The 13558-nt window shown below is 37.5% G+C and overlaps 1 protein-coding gene across 2 annotated transcripts in view; it reads right to left on the bottom strand.

Annotated features, from left to right (window-relative positions):
* Positions 1-4754, bottom strand: part of LOC150103377 (D-aspartate oxidase-like) — a 160723-nt gene extending 155969 nt beyond the window's left edge. For both annotated transcript variants that reach the window (XM_090398110.1, XM_090398111.1), the window contains exon 1: positions 4602-4754. The gene's annotated coding sequence lies outside the window, so the exon portion shown is untranslated. The remainder of the gene's footprint in view (positions 1-4601) is intronic.
* Positions 4755-13558: the final 8804 nt, after the last annotated feature.

The following is a 13558-nucleotide window of genomic DNA, read 5'->3' as shown; positions in this document are numbered from 1 at the left end:
TTCTTGGAAGCAGTACAAGTTCTACAGAACTCAAGTAACTGTAACAAAACTGATGGTATATGATCTTGCATAAATTTTGGTACACTGCCCTATCTATCCATCATCATTAATAACAGAAATCACCATAAGAGTGCCACTGCCACTTTTCATACATGAAACCAGCCTTGTTATCGAGATAATTTTGTTTATCTTCACTCAGTGTGTATTGTTATAGTACCTCTGATGATGCCAACTTAAGCTAGCAAAATATCAGCTTGTAAATAATTAATTTTAGGCTGCAAATTATTTGTGTATTTTAGTGTCCATGTAGTTTTCTGTTTCAGAAATTTCAACAATGGATCATAGCAAAAAGCTACACAAAAATCTGACCAAGGAAACATATTGAATAGCAATGTTTGAATTAAATGGGCAGATAATTATGTGATTATTATTATTTTAGGGAAGAGGAATGAATAATCTGCTGCCCACCACTAGTATTTTCACAATCACAAACATCCATGCCCACAGTGGGATTCAAACCCGCAGCCTTTTGGCTGAAGAGTGGATACACTTACACTCGGCCAACTAGGCCAGCAGCACTCTTTTATCAGAATGATGAGTTCAGACCTGCTTGCTATTAGCTGTGAATATTTCAAGAAGAATCAATGATGTGTATTCAGTGTTACAGTAAGTGTAAAATATACCCATTATTGCAGCTTTTGGTGAAGTATCATACTAGTACACAAAGCAGCAGTACAATAACCTCTATCCAATCCCACCATTATTTTTTTTTTTTCACTTTTAATTTACCATCCTTCCTTGGTTACCAAATTATTTAGAAATGTGACCCAATAAACAGTAGCGGACTTTTTCCATTTATCTTCAGTTCATGTTTTACAAAAAAAAAAAATTATTATTATTATTTTAATGGTGTCTCCATAGAGTCAAAAGACTCATCGCAGGAGACCCGACATTGACACACTAACCATTATTTACACAATACCTGTCATACCTCTCCTTAAATTCATTCACAGTTCAAGCATTCACAACCACCTCTGGCAAAGCATTCCACCCATTCACAACCCTCCAAGTAAAAAATCTAGTCCTAACACCCTTGTTAACCACACTCATACACAATCTCCAGGGATGGCCCCTCGCTCTCTCACATCCTGCACTGGTCTTAAGAATATCATCAGTATCAATCCTGTAAAATCCCTTAAACAATTTAAATACCTCTATCATATCTCCTCTCCTATGTCTATCAGCTAGTTTTTGGAGCCCACAGATCATCAATCTATCCACATAAGGAACATCCCACAGACCTGCAACAATCTTTGTAACCCGCCTCTGAATCCTTTCCACCACTTCCGCATCACCAAGAAATCCTGGCGACCAGATCTGTGCACAATAGTCCAAATGCGGCCTTATTAATGCCTTATAGAGTGGAACAATAACTTCCCTATCCCTGCTTGTTAGTGTGTTCCTCAACAACCATGTAATTTGATGTGATGTTTTGGCAATCTTTGCAATATGCCCTTTAAACTTAAGTTCTCTGTCCACAATAACTCCCAAGTCACTTGTCTCATCAACTTCTTGCAGTTCAGTTCTGTTAATATAGTAAACAGCATGCGATGTCATCCTCCTGAAGTGCATCACCTTACACTTAGCCACGTTGAACTGACAGCCATTTACCTCAGTCCATACTGTCAGCCTATTTAAGTCATCCTGTAAAATATCCACATCATTTGAATTGATTATCGATCTTCCCAATTTTGCATCATCAGCAAACAAGTGGATATTTCCATTCAAGGTATTTCCAATATCATTGATGTACAAATTAAACAATAGAGGACCAAGAACTGAGCCCTGAGGTACACCACTAGTCACTTGCCTTTTCCTGGACTCAGCTCCTCCGTAAACCACTCTTTGATATCTGTCCGCCAGCCATCCTTTAATCCAAATCACCATCTTCGGATCCAAACCCATTTGCTCTAATTTATGTAACAGAGTTCCATGTGGAATCCTGTCGAAAGCCTTTGCAAAGTCAAGCAGTATCACTGAGTAAGGATTTCCTTTATCCAACTCCACTGTTACTTTATTATAGAAAGTAAGCAAATTACTTAGGCAAGACCTACCCTTCACAAAACCATGTTGCCCCTTATAAAGTATCATATTGCTGTCCACCCAGTCCTGAATTCTAATTTTATCCAATTTCTCCAAAATCTTAACCACCACTCCAGATATATTGATTGGTCTATAATTTGCAACCTCAGTCTTGGAGCCTCCCTTGTGCAATGGAACTATTTTCCCCTCTTTCCACTCTATTGGCACTTTACCAGAACTGAGGCTTAAATTAAACATTCTGGTTAGAGGAGTTGCTAATTCTCTTGCACATTCTCATAACACATGGGCCGATATGCCATCTAACCCAATGGCAGTGTTAGCATGAAGGTTCTTTAATATATTACGCACCTCAATTTCATCTATCTATTTCATCAGTCAATGGCACATCTGACACTGCACTATCACTATGAAGAAGGTACACTTTTGCGAAATGATCACTAAGCAACTCAGCTATTTGATTAGCTTCAGTAATTTCCCTACCATCAACACTTTTTTAAAGTGATCTTTCCATGGATATTCTTCCTTTTACTAGCCACATAGCGAAAGAACTCTTTAATGTTTCTTTTGGATTCATCAGCTAGCTTCCTCTCATAATTAGCTTTGGCTTTCCTTACCATACAGGTTACTCTCTTTGCTGTACCTTATATTGCTCATTGGAACACTCACCTTTTTCTTTATACGTCCTCCACAACCTTTTCTTTATCTGCAACTCCTGTTTAATAGTATTATTCATCCATTTTACTCCTATTTGATTTCTCCTTCTGACTCTGGGAATACAGTCTGATACAGCTTTCTTCAAATACTCCTTGAGAATCTCCCACGCACCATCAACATCTCTCCCCTTGAATTTCTCATGCCATAGTACAGCTGAAAGGTGACTTCTCAGCTTGCCATAATCACCAGCCTTGTAATTCCACATATACCCATTCTTAATAGAATATTCAGCACGTCTTTCAATCTCCCAGGTCAAGACCACATGATCGCTTTCCCCCAAGTGGAGACATTGTAACTAAATTACTTATTGATATGTTCTCCGATGTTATGACCAGATCTAACACTCTAGAATCTCTCGTCCCTTCCATCACATGCTGTCTCAGGTAATTATCTCTTAACAACTGTATAAACTCCATTTCCTTTGTTCCTCGTGACCATTCCTTCCCCCAATCTATGTCCCCAAAGTTAAAATCCCCATTAATAATTACTCGACCTTCACTCATCGTGCTAATTTGCCAATACATGCTATATACATTCTCCCTTATTCCCCTTGGATTATAGCAACAACCAATTACATATTTTGCCTTGTTAATCTCTATCTCACACCAAACAGCGTCTAATGAACTGCCCTCTACATACCTGTCACAGTGAGGTACTTCTATCTTTTTGGGCTTTAATGTTTCGTCTATCATTAATAAAACCCCTCCTCCCATTCTGTCATCTCTGTCCTGCCTGAAAATACTGTACCCCTTACATTCAATCCCAATAACTATATCATTCTTGGTTAACCAAGTTTCGCTAATTCCTATAATTTTTGGCCATGTTGTACTAAGTAATGACAAAAATTCTTCACACTTATTCCTAATACTTCGAGCATTAGTATACATAAACTGCAATACTCCCTGTGTGCGAATTATCCCACTCTGTATACTGTTAACATTCTGCGAACAATTAATCCCAAATATCACAGCAATTAATGACCTTAGTACTATTTACAGCTGACTCTATCACCTGCCTCCCTAGCATATCCCATTTCCCTGTTTATGACCCTTTACTCTGTCCTTTATCAATAAATGTTCTAAATTATTATTATTATTATTCCTGATACCTCCAAGGAGTCCGAAGACTCATCGTGGGAGGACATCTACAACTGTCTCTGCACCTAACCTCTACTACGAATCATCTCCATCAACGCCATCTGCCGCCCACCTCCAACACCACCACAACTAGTAATTTTTGTCTGTAAATTGCGTGTGTTCTGAAGGGCCGATTTGTATGTATGCGGGATGAAAAACCCGAGTTTCCGGGAGAAAAAACCCTGCTACGTCCGTATGAGATCGGCTAACTCACCTTCGATTGAAATCGACCAGATAAAGATAAATGCCAAGCTCCTAATCCATTTAAGTGCAAACCATCTCTCTTAAATTATATATATATATATAAATAATTTTCTTTATTATTTTTCAATGCTGTTTTCATAATTTATGCATATCACATGTAACTGTCCTTCAGGATTGCTATAATAATGCACGTGTTTCCTTCTCTGCCATACACTTATTCCAATTAATGATAAAACTTGCCTTGCCGTTTATAGTTTCAAAAACGGCTATTTTAAGCTTCAGTCACATGTTTAAAAATACACACACTAGTTAAGACTACAGAATATTTTCACTTGATGAAGAAAGTAAAGTAAAAAAAAAAAACTGCTTCCCTTTCCTCATCAAATCCAAAAACACATAGATAAGAAACAAGCGCAAAAATTTTCGAATAATAATAAATATTACCATATCTATTACCAATCCAATCCCTTTCATCATCACCCCTTTCGCTAATATAATCTATTTAACAGCATGTGATGACACCTCGTGTTCGTTTAATTATAAAATAAATAAATACTCCTATGATACATTTTATTCTCCAAAAGGGAGTAGACAAAGCTCCAAATGAATCCTAATTAAAATTTAAAGACAGATAAAGGATTAGTGGCCATCCTTACGTCTCCACTGATACTGGGTTCAAGCTAACTGCTGTATAAACAGACACCTGAGTGGTTTTATTCTTATTAGGTGCCTATGTAGTCCTATGGAAATAGTAATTACCTCGATAGCGCTAGGCCGCCAGAAACAAGTCATTTCGAAGTTCTATTTTTTTTTTTTTTTTTTTTTTTAAGTTTGTTTCCGAATTAGTAGATCTTTTGAACGGTAAGTAGGGTTCTTCTCCTCGGGACTGAGTTTGAGATTACGTTGTGATTGGATAACAAACTTAAGCATCAAAATAAGAAACAACATATACGGAATCAGAAAAGTTAGTAAGTCACGTTGATTGAAAAGAATGATATTATTTGGTATGATGACTCTATTATAAAACATGCTGTTGATGAACGGGTTATAATTTCAAGTTTTCTCGAAGCAAAAATTAAAAATATAGCACATGCAATTCAAAAACAGAAAAGTAAACGCGATCGCAATTGTAGTAGGTACTAACAACTTAACTAGTGATACCGTATATGTCGACGTATAAGACGACTCTTAAATATTACAGAAAACCCCTCGAAATCATCGGTCATCTTATACGGCGAGTATAAAAAGGGAAGCTTAATTTCTTGGATAAACATTTATCCTATCCCAATGGCTTTTTAACAGGCCTTTAAGGCCCACACCCTTCCAAGCATGCTTGGATTTCGTAACCGAAATACGAGGATAGAATGGTCACTCCTATGCCTCAAGGTATTCTTGGCTGTATCCCTGTGTGTTCAAGGGGCCGGTTTGCCTGCTTGCGGGATGAAAAACACCAGATAAACTGGCGGAAAAAACCCTACTGCCCGCGCCCAAGACCGGCTAACTTGGCTATGGCTGAGGAAGATCCTTCAGCTCCTCACGTCTCCGACGGGAATCGAACCTAGGACACTCCTTCCCCAGGCATATGGTTGCGAAGCGCAAAGCCACTAAGCTAACCGCGCGGACTGGATAAACATTTAGGTAGTTACAATATATCATTATATAAGAAAACAGGCAGTGTTTATAAACAAATCAGATTAATTTTTTGTTACATAAATTTATTTAAAATATTACAATAGATGTAAGTCTTAAAAATCAAATAATAATTATTAACCTCAATTTTCATGTTAATTTTCTTCATCATCTGTTGAAAATAGTTCTTCACATTCATTGTTTAAATGATCATCATATGGATCCCAGTTCGAATCCGGTGAATTGATTTTGTTTTCATCGTCATCAGTGTCCCACGAAAGATCATCTTCCGTACCATCCATAAGATTAAGATACCACACTTTTTAAACGATTTTATTACAGTCTTTACTTTTACTTTATTCCATGCTTTGATCACAAAATTGCACAACATATCAAGTGAAACAGCGCGCATAGATCCACCTTTTGTAAATGATTTTTCACCAGTCAACATCCAATTCCACCCTTCTCGCATGTGATCTTTAAATGGTTTGTTCAAGCAGACGTCTAGTGGTTGCAATATAGAAGTTAAACCACCTGGTATAACATCAATTTTTGCGTTATTTTTTTCTAGAAGATTTTAGTATTCTCAGTTAAATGACTATGAAACATATCCCATACTAATAAACTGCGTTTCTTCATTATACCGCCTGGTCGCGTGTTCCACACATTATTTATCCATAATTTCATACCATTTTCGTCCATCCATCCTTTTTCGTGAAAATGTACAAAAACACCTGAAGGAAATTTTATCTTAGGTTTAATTTTACTTTTGAAGATGATCATTGGTTTTAACTTGGTTCCACCAAACCACACACTTACTACCTTTAGACTCCACTGTTTTATTGCTTATCATATCAAAGCTCATAGGAGTTTCATCCATATTTCCAATATTTGCCAATATAAATTTTTGTTCTTGTCTCAACTGAATATTAAATATATGGAAACTAGTAAGTTTGTGGTCAAGATCTGCTGGTAGTTTTTAAGCAATTTTCGTTTTTCGTCGTATTACTAGATTTTGTCTGTTCAAAAAATGATTACACCATCCTGAAGTAGCTTGAAATTCTATACTTTCATCCGAATTCAATCTGGACCATTTTAGTGCATATGCTCTAATCATATTTCTTGTAACAAGATAAGTATTCTGCCTTTGTTCGGATACCGATTCTGCAATGTGATTTTCCAGTTGCGGCCATCGGGTGATCCCCGTTCTCATCGCACATTTTTTCTTTGGCAATTTTTTTAAAATATCTTCTTTCCTCCTCCATTCTCTTACCATCTTCTCGGTAATGTCAAACTTTCTTGCAGCAGCACAGTTATTAGTTTGCTTTTGCCATTTCAATTACACTTATCTTAAATCGAGCTTCATTCTTTCCTCTTTTTTGCTAGTTTCATGATTTTAAATGATGACAGTTTTAATAATCCTAAAATTTAAAAAAAATGCAAAATTAATAATTAATTAAAATTGCGGTTAATTTAATCACTTTAAATTAGGGTAATTCGCGTAAATACTAAATCTATGCTATGCAAAAAAATAACGGATATAACAATACCTAACGTTGCATTAATACAAGAAAGAAGAAACTGTGGAGTAGTCTTATACAACCGACATAAACTTAAAACCTAAATATAGCCTAAAATTTAGGCCTCATCTTATACGCCGACATATACGGTAAGTTCAGTATGAGGCAGGATTTGAAAGGGTTATTGGAGAAATTGAGACTGAAGAATGATAAAGTGAAAATCGTAAGTATATTACCTCGATATGATAAAAATGAATTAAGAAGGGCTACGATAGCAAACGATTCGACGCGGGGGCTGTATAGAAATAATAGATTCGGATTTTTGAATATGTGGAGTGAGTTTCAGAGAAAATTGGATTTGTATAAGAGGAACGGTCTACACCTGAATGCGTTTGGTATCAGGAGTCTTGAAAAACTAATAACTGGTATGTGACCTAACACAGACAGTCAGGAAAACTAAATTCTAATGTGAGGTATGGTGTGAATATGAGTGTGAGAGCCACAATGTTATATAACTGTATTAACGACGTGAATTGGCATTATCATGGAAATGATTACGAGGAGAGAATGATTTCGATTTTGTATTCGTCCTCTTCCAGTTCGGACCCATCAAACCAGTGGCGAATTCTCCATGCTTGCTGCGCAAGCTCATTAATTGAGAAACAAGTAATATTTATTTGTTAATAAATGCATGCATTTATAAGCATTCCATTTAGGTTTTTATTTTTGTATACAGAAGACGTTTTAAGCTTGCTTGGCAAATAATTGAGCTTTGCGTTGTGTATCGAAGGCCGACGCTAGTCAAGCTACCTTGGCTTGCTCGGCTGTGGGAGTATCCAGGTCATCACTTCAGCACTGTGATTTCATGCGCGCGCATTGCCATTTCCGCTCCCAATAGCGCTGGTGCGTGATGGCGGTTGTTAAGTGTTTATATATATGATCAGTGATTTTAATAGTTGTTATGAGTGAAATATTTGCTACCGATGCTGGTAGATCGATTTGATCTACGGGATATTTATATATACAGGTAAGGGTTCTTCATTTTGTGAAATATTTGCTACCTATGCTGGTAGATCGATTCGATCTACGGGATATTTACATTGGGCTCTAGGACCCATTTCTCAAACTTTATTCTAATAGAGTTGTTGCCTTCTATCAGACATGACAAAACCTCTCAATGAAGGCATATTCGAAGAAGTTTACAGAGAATTCCTAAGATTAGGAAAACTATTGAGCGACAACTGGCCAGGGAAAGTAAAGCTGTTAGATACATTCCCCCCCTACAGCAGTCACAGAAGATAGGATGGATGATTTTAATGAAGGAAGTATGTTGACTGAACCAGAATTAAGTCACTCCACGAATATAGAGGATGCTGCATCTCTGGGTAATACTCCGCAGTTTTTGGAAACCAACACAGAATTCCAAACAGTCAAAAAGAAATGGAAAATCTCCTCCACTGCAGATACACCCAAAACAGCGGAGATAGAACAGATAATGTAATTAAAGAAAGAGTACCCCCAGTCGTCCTAAGAGCCAAGGAGCACTGGACGTCCGTTGCATTCACACTGAAATCTTCAGATATCAGCTTCATTAAAGCCACAAACACAGAAGAAGGGATTCGCATACAACCTAAAACATCATCAAGCTACAGAAAAATGACCAAACTCTAGACAACAATTTGCCATACCACACTTTTGAACTCAATAGTGAGAAACATTTAAAAGTAGCGTTAAGGGGAGTAACTGAAACATTACAAATAGAAGACCTCGCTGCAGACCTCCAACTTAAGGAATTTAGCCCAATTAAAGTCAGCCGAATGCAGAGAGCTGATAAAACACCCTATCCCCTAATTCTAGTGGAAATAAGTAAAGGCCAAAAACATATATACAATCTCCAAATCGTCTGCGATCTAGTCATAAAAGTTGAGGCATTGAAACATAAATCAACTACAACCCAGTGCCATAGATGCCAGAAGATTGGGCATGCACAACGATGCTGCAAGGCTGAATTTCGTTGTGCATGCCTCAAATGTGGTGGCAAACATGCATCAAATGAATGCCATAAACCTCGTACACTTCCAGCAAAGTGTGCAAACTGTGGAGAACCACACCATGCAAACTATAGGGGCTGTATAGTATTTCCCCAAAACCAAAAGATGCAACTCAAAACCAGTAAACCTCTTCAAGAACAAGCGTCCTCCCATCAAACCATAGTCTCCACAACTGATGGAAGATCGTATGCTGAAGTTACAAGATCAACCTTCCAAAAAGACCCAAAACCAAAGCAGTCACAGTAAACCAACAAACCTATCCTACTGAACATAACAAGCCACTTAGGTGAAATGCTTGCTGAACTCCAACAAACCAACCCAACTCAAGAAGCCAAAGATATCATCTTAAGGCATATACAATCACTTTTTATGGAAATTCTTAATGGATAAGTCTAAAAGAAAACCGAAATCGTTACAAATTGTTTCATGGAACGCTAATGGTTTATCTATCAAATGGCAGGAGTTTGCAGCAGAAACCCAAGCAGACATCATCCTCATAAATGAAACACATCTTCGTCCAAGTGACAAAATGAATCAACAGTTATAGCACTTACCGTACAGACAGATGCTTTGCTAGAGATGGAGGCACTGCCATCTTTGTGAAAAGAAACATAAAACATAATTCAATAGCAGAACCCCAAACAGTACACATGGAAACTACAGGAATAGAAATACATATGGAAAACACAAGCAGCATTACGATATATGCAGCCTACAATCCCCCAAATAAAAAACTCCTTGAATCTGACTTAGATGTGATACTAATACAGGCAGAGCAGTGATTATAGCTGGAGATTTTAATGCCAAACATTCAGTCTGGAACAGCAGAAACTCAAATATTAACAGAAGAATACTCAACTCTTACACCACTTCAAGAAATATAACAGTAATAGGACCCGCTGAACCCACACATTACGGAGCTACCGGACGTTCTTATGTACTAGATATAACTATATTAAAAAACATAGCGCACAGCTATCAGATACAAGCAATCAACGACTTAAGTTCTGATCATAACCCCATCATATTACAACTAGGCACCATACAAGATTTAACAGAAAACACCACCACATTTATAAATTGGAAACAACTTCCCTCAGCCTTCCAGGAAAACCTTGGTCCAATACCGCATATAACATCTGCCGAAGATGTAGAAAAAGCAGTGAAGACTCTTGTAAAACAACTGCTGACAGCTATAACACAGGTAACAAATATAACCAAATGTACACCATCAAATAAACTTCCACAGGATATAAAACGTCTTATCCAAGAGAAAAACAGATTAAGAAGACAATATGAGAGAACAATGGACCCAGCGGATAAACAAGCAGTCAATAGCGCAACAAACCAGGTTCGATATGCCCTAAAGGACCACCGTATCCAACTCTGGAATAACAAAATTCTCCAATTAAACACAGAGGATCAATCCATATGGAAAATGATGAAATCACTCCGTTCAAAGCGTTTTACATTTCCTCCAATCCAAGGTGAATCTAATGTTGTCTACAACGACGAGGAAAAAGCTGATGCATTTGCTGGCAGTTTAGAAAAACAATGCAGCCCCAATGATATCAATACAGATATAAATTTCATAAGTAAAATTCACACCCAAGTGCGTAAAATAACTCAAAATGCCTCAATCCAATCCAATAACAAATCCGTGTCACCAACAGAAGTATATGAGATTTTAAGAAAACTAAATAACAAAAAGGCTCAGGGTCCAAATGAAATAACAAACAAGGTACTCAAGTTACTTCCCGCAAAGGGGTTATGCATCTAGTAGCCATCATTAATGCCATCCTCGGGCTAAATTATTTCCCACAGCGATGGAAAATTGCTGACGTTTTCCTAATTCCCAAACCTGGGAAACATACAGAGTTTCCTGAAAATTACAGACCAATCAGCCTTCTTTCATGCATAGGTAAGATAGCCGAACGTGCTATTCTCACACGGATTCAAGAGGCAACAGATATCAACCATATAATTCAAGATGAACAATTCGGCTTTAGGAAATATCACTCCACAACGCTACAAATTTACAGAGTTATCGAACATATAACACAAGGGTATGAATGGCACCAACACTCTGGCGCAGTTTTTCTAGACATCACTCAGGCATTTGATAGAGTGTGGCATCATGGACTAATTTTTAAACTACACGAAGTTGGTATTCCATTGCCACTAGTGCTACTTATCAAATCATATCTAAATAACAGAAAATTTAAAATAAAACTCAACGGTATCAGATCCACAGAGAGGAGAATCACGGCCGGATTACCTCAAGGCTCTCTACTATCTCCCCTACTCTTCTCCATATACATGGCAGATCTCCCCAAACTGTCTCCAGCTATCACCGCTCTGTATGCTGATGACACAATCATTATAGCCAGATCCCTCCGTCCACACCTGGCCACAATCAAGCTGCAGAGAGCAGTCAATGAATTGGAGGATTGGTACACCAAGTGGCGTATCGCAGTTAATCCAAACAAAAGCTCTGCAGTACTTTTCACCAGACGTAAAGCAGAACCGAATACAAGCATACAAATGTTTGGTAAAATCATCCCTTGGCGCAATTCTACCAAATATCTGGGAATTCATCTTGATAGACGTCTAAACTTCAAGTCACATATGGACAGTGTTGCCACTAAGGCAAGTCAGACTATAGCACAGCTATCTCCACTTTTGAACAGGAACAGCTTCCTAAGCATAAGCAACAAAATCCTCCTTTTCAAATCGGTAATCAGACCGCAACTAACTTACGCCTCTCCAACCTGGGGTCACACGACTAAAAGCAACATCAACAGACTTCAGATAATACAGAATAAATGCCTAAGAATGGCATTTAATGCCCCATGGTTCATCAGAAACATCCAGTTACATCAAGAAGCCAATCTTCCAGATATTAAGACCTACATGACAAGCATTGCAGAGAAATTCTTCACAATCACGGATAATCACCCAAATCAGCTAGTTCGACAGGCAGCGGACTACAAGCGCTCAGACCGTTTCAGACATAAAAAACCGAAATCCTCCATCGCAAGAGAAAGCTGATACAGCCTCAATGCTCACAATGAGCGGGTAAATTATCCACAATAATCTCATCACCCACAATCTAAAATCCAGATGAAGGGATAAAGAGTCAAGGACTCAGTCCATCAACCAATTAAGTTCAAAGTTCAAATTTCCGCTCCCTCCACGTCATCTCACCCTGTTGCTTAAACACGGGCCATACGCAGTCAAAGTAGCTCTAGCCAGTGAGCTTCGAAGATAAAATTTGATTTTTAAGCCGCGTGGTGAAAAACATAGGGTAGAATTTGTATTCAAGTAGCTAAATTGAAAAAGATAGAATATCATTTGTAAAATAAATGTTGTATTAGTATGATTAAAGGTATATAAATTTCTAAATACAGGTAACCCTCGTATAACGCGGTACTTATACAACGCGGTCTAAAATTGTAGTAACCCTTGTTGAACGCGGTACTTATACAACGCGGTCTAAAATTGTAGTAACCCTTGTTGAACGCGGTACTTATACAACACGGTTCCGATAAAAAAACAGGGTCTACAAATTGTAGTAACCCTTTATTTTTTCATATGTTTTTCACCGGTCGAATCGTTAAAAATCAAATTTTATCTTTGTTAAATTTGTGTCTGCATGTGTCCCGCATGTAATTGTAAATAGCGAATTTATATTATGGGAAATACCCTTTAGCAGGCATGTACCTTAGCAGGCATGTACCTTAATTGATACCGTAGAAAATTGTCCTCGTTTCTACCAGGAAAGTCCATTAAAAATCATAAGTGTGTTCATCTCAAGCTGAGCACTTTATTTTCTGGTGAGTTACATACAATATGTAATGCTTGCTTTTTTGTGTAAAAAAAAATATTTTTATAGTAATGGCCACAAACTGCAACGAAAGGGAAAACCAACATTGAATACAAAATTAATTTCTCTCGAAGAAAAATATTCAAAATCTTGGATCGGTGAAAAAATGGAGAAAAACCAGGAGTTTTTGCAGTGACTTTGAATTTAAATGAATCAACAATTCGAGCAATCAAACAAAATGAACATAAAATCCGAGAAAGTGTTTATTGCTGGGTCAACGATAAGTGCAAAGCGCGTTGCTCGTGTACGCGATATTCTAATGGAGAAATCTTTAATTATTTCGATAGAAGATTGCACCTCAAAAGAAAATTCCTA

Source organism: Typopeltis vanoorti, chromosome 9 (assembly GCF_054136105.1).
Source record: "Typopeltis vanoorti isolate ZY-2024b chromosome 9, IOZ_Tvanoo_1.0, whole genome shotgun sequence".
Classification (NCBI taxonomy): Eukaryota; Metazoa; Arthropoda; class Arachnida; order Uropygi; family Thelyphonidae; genus Typopeltis; species Typopeltis vanoorti.
This window is presented reverse-complemented; position numbering and strand designations above follow the sequence as displayed.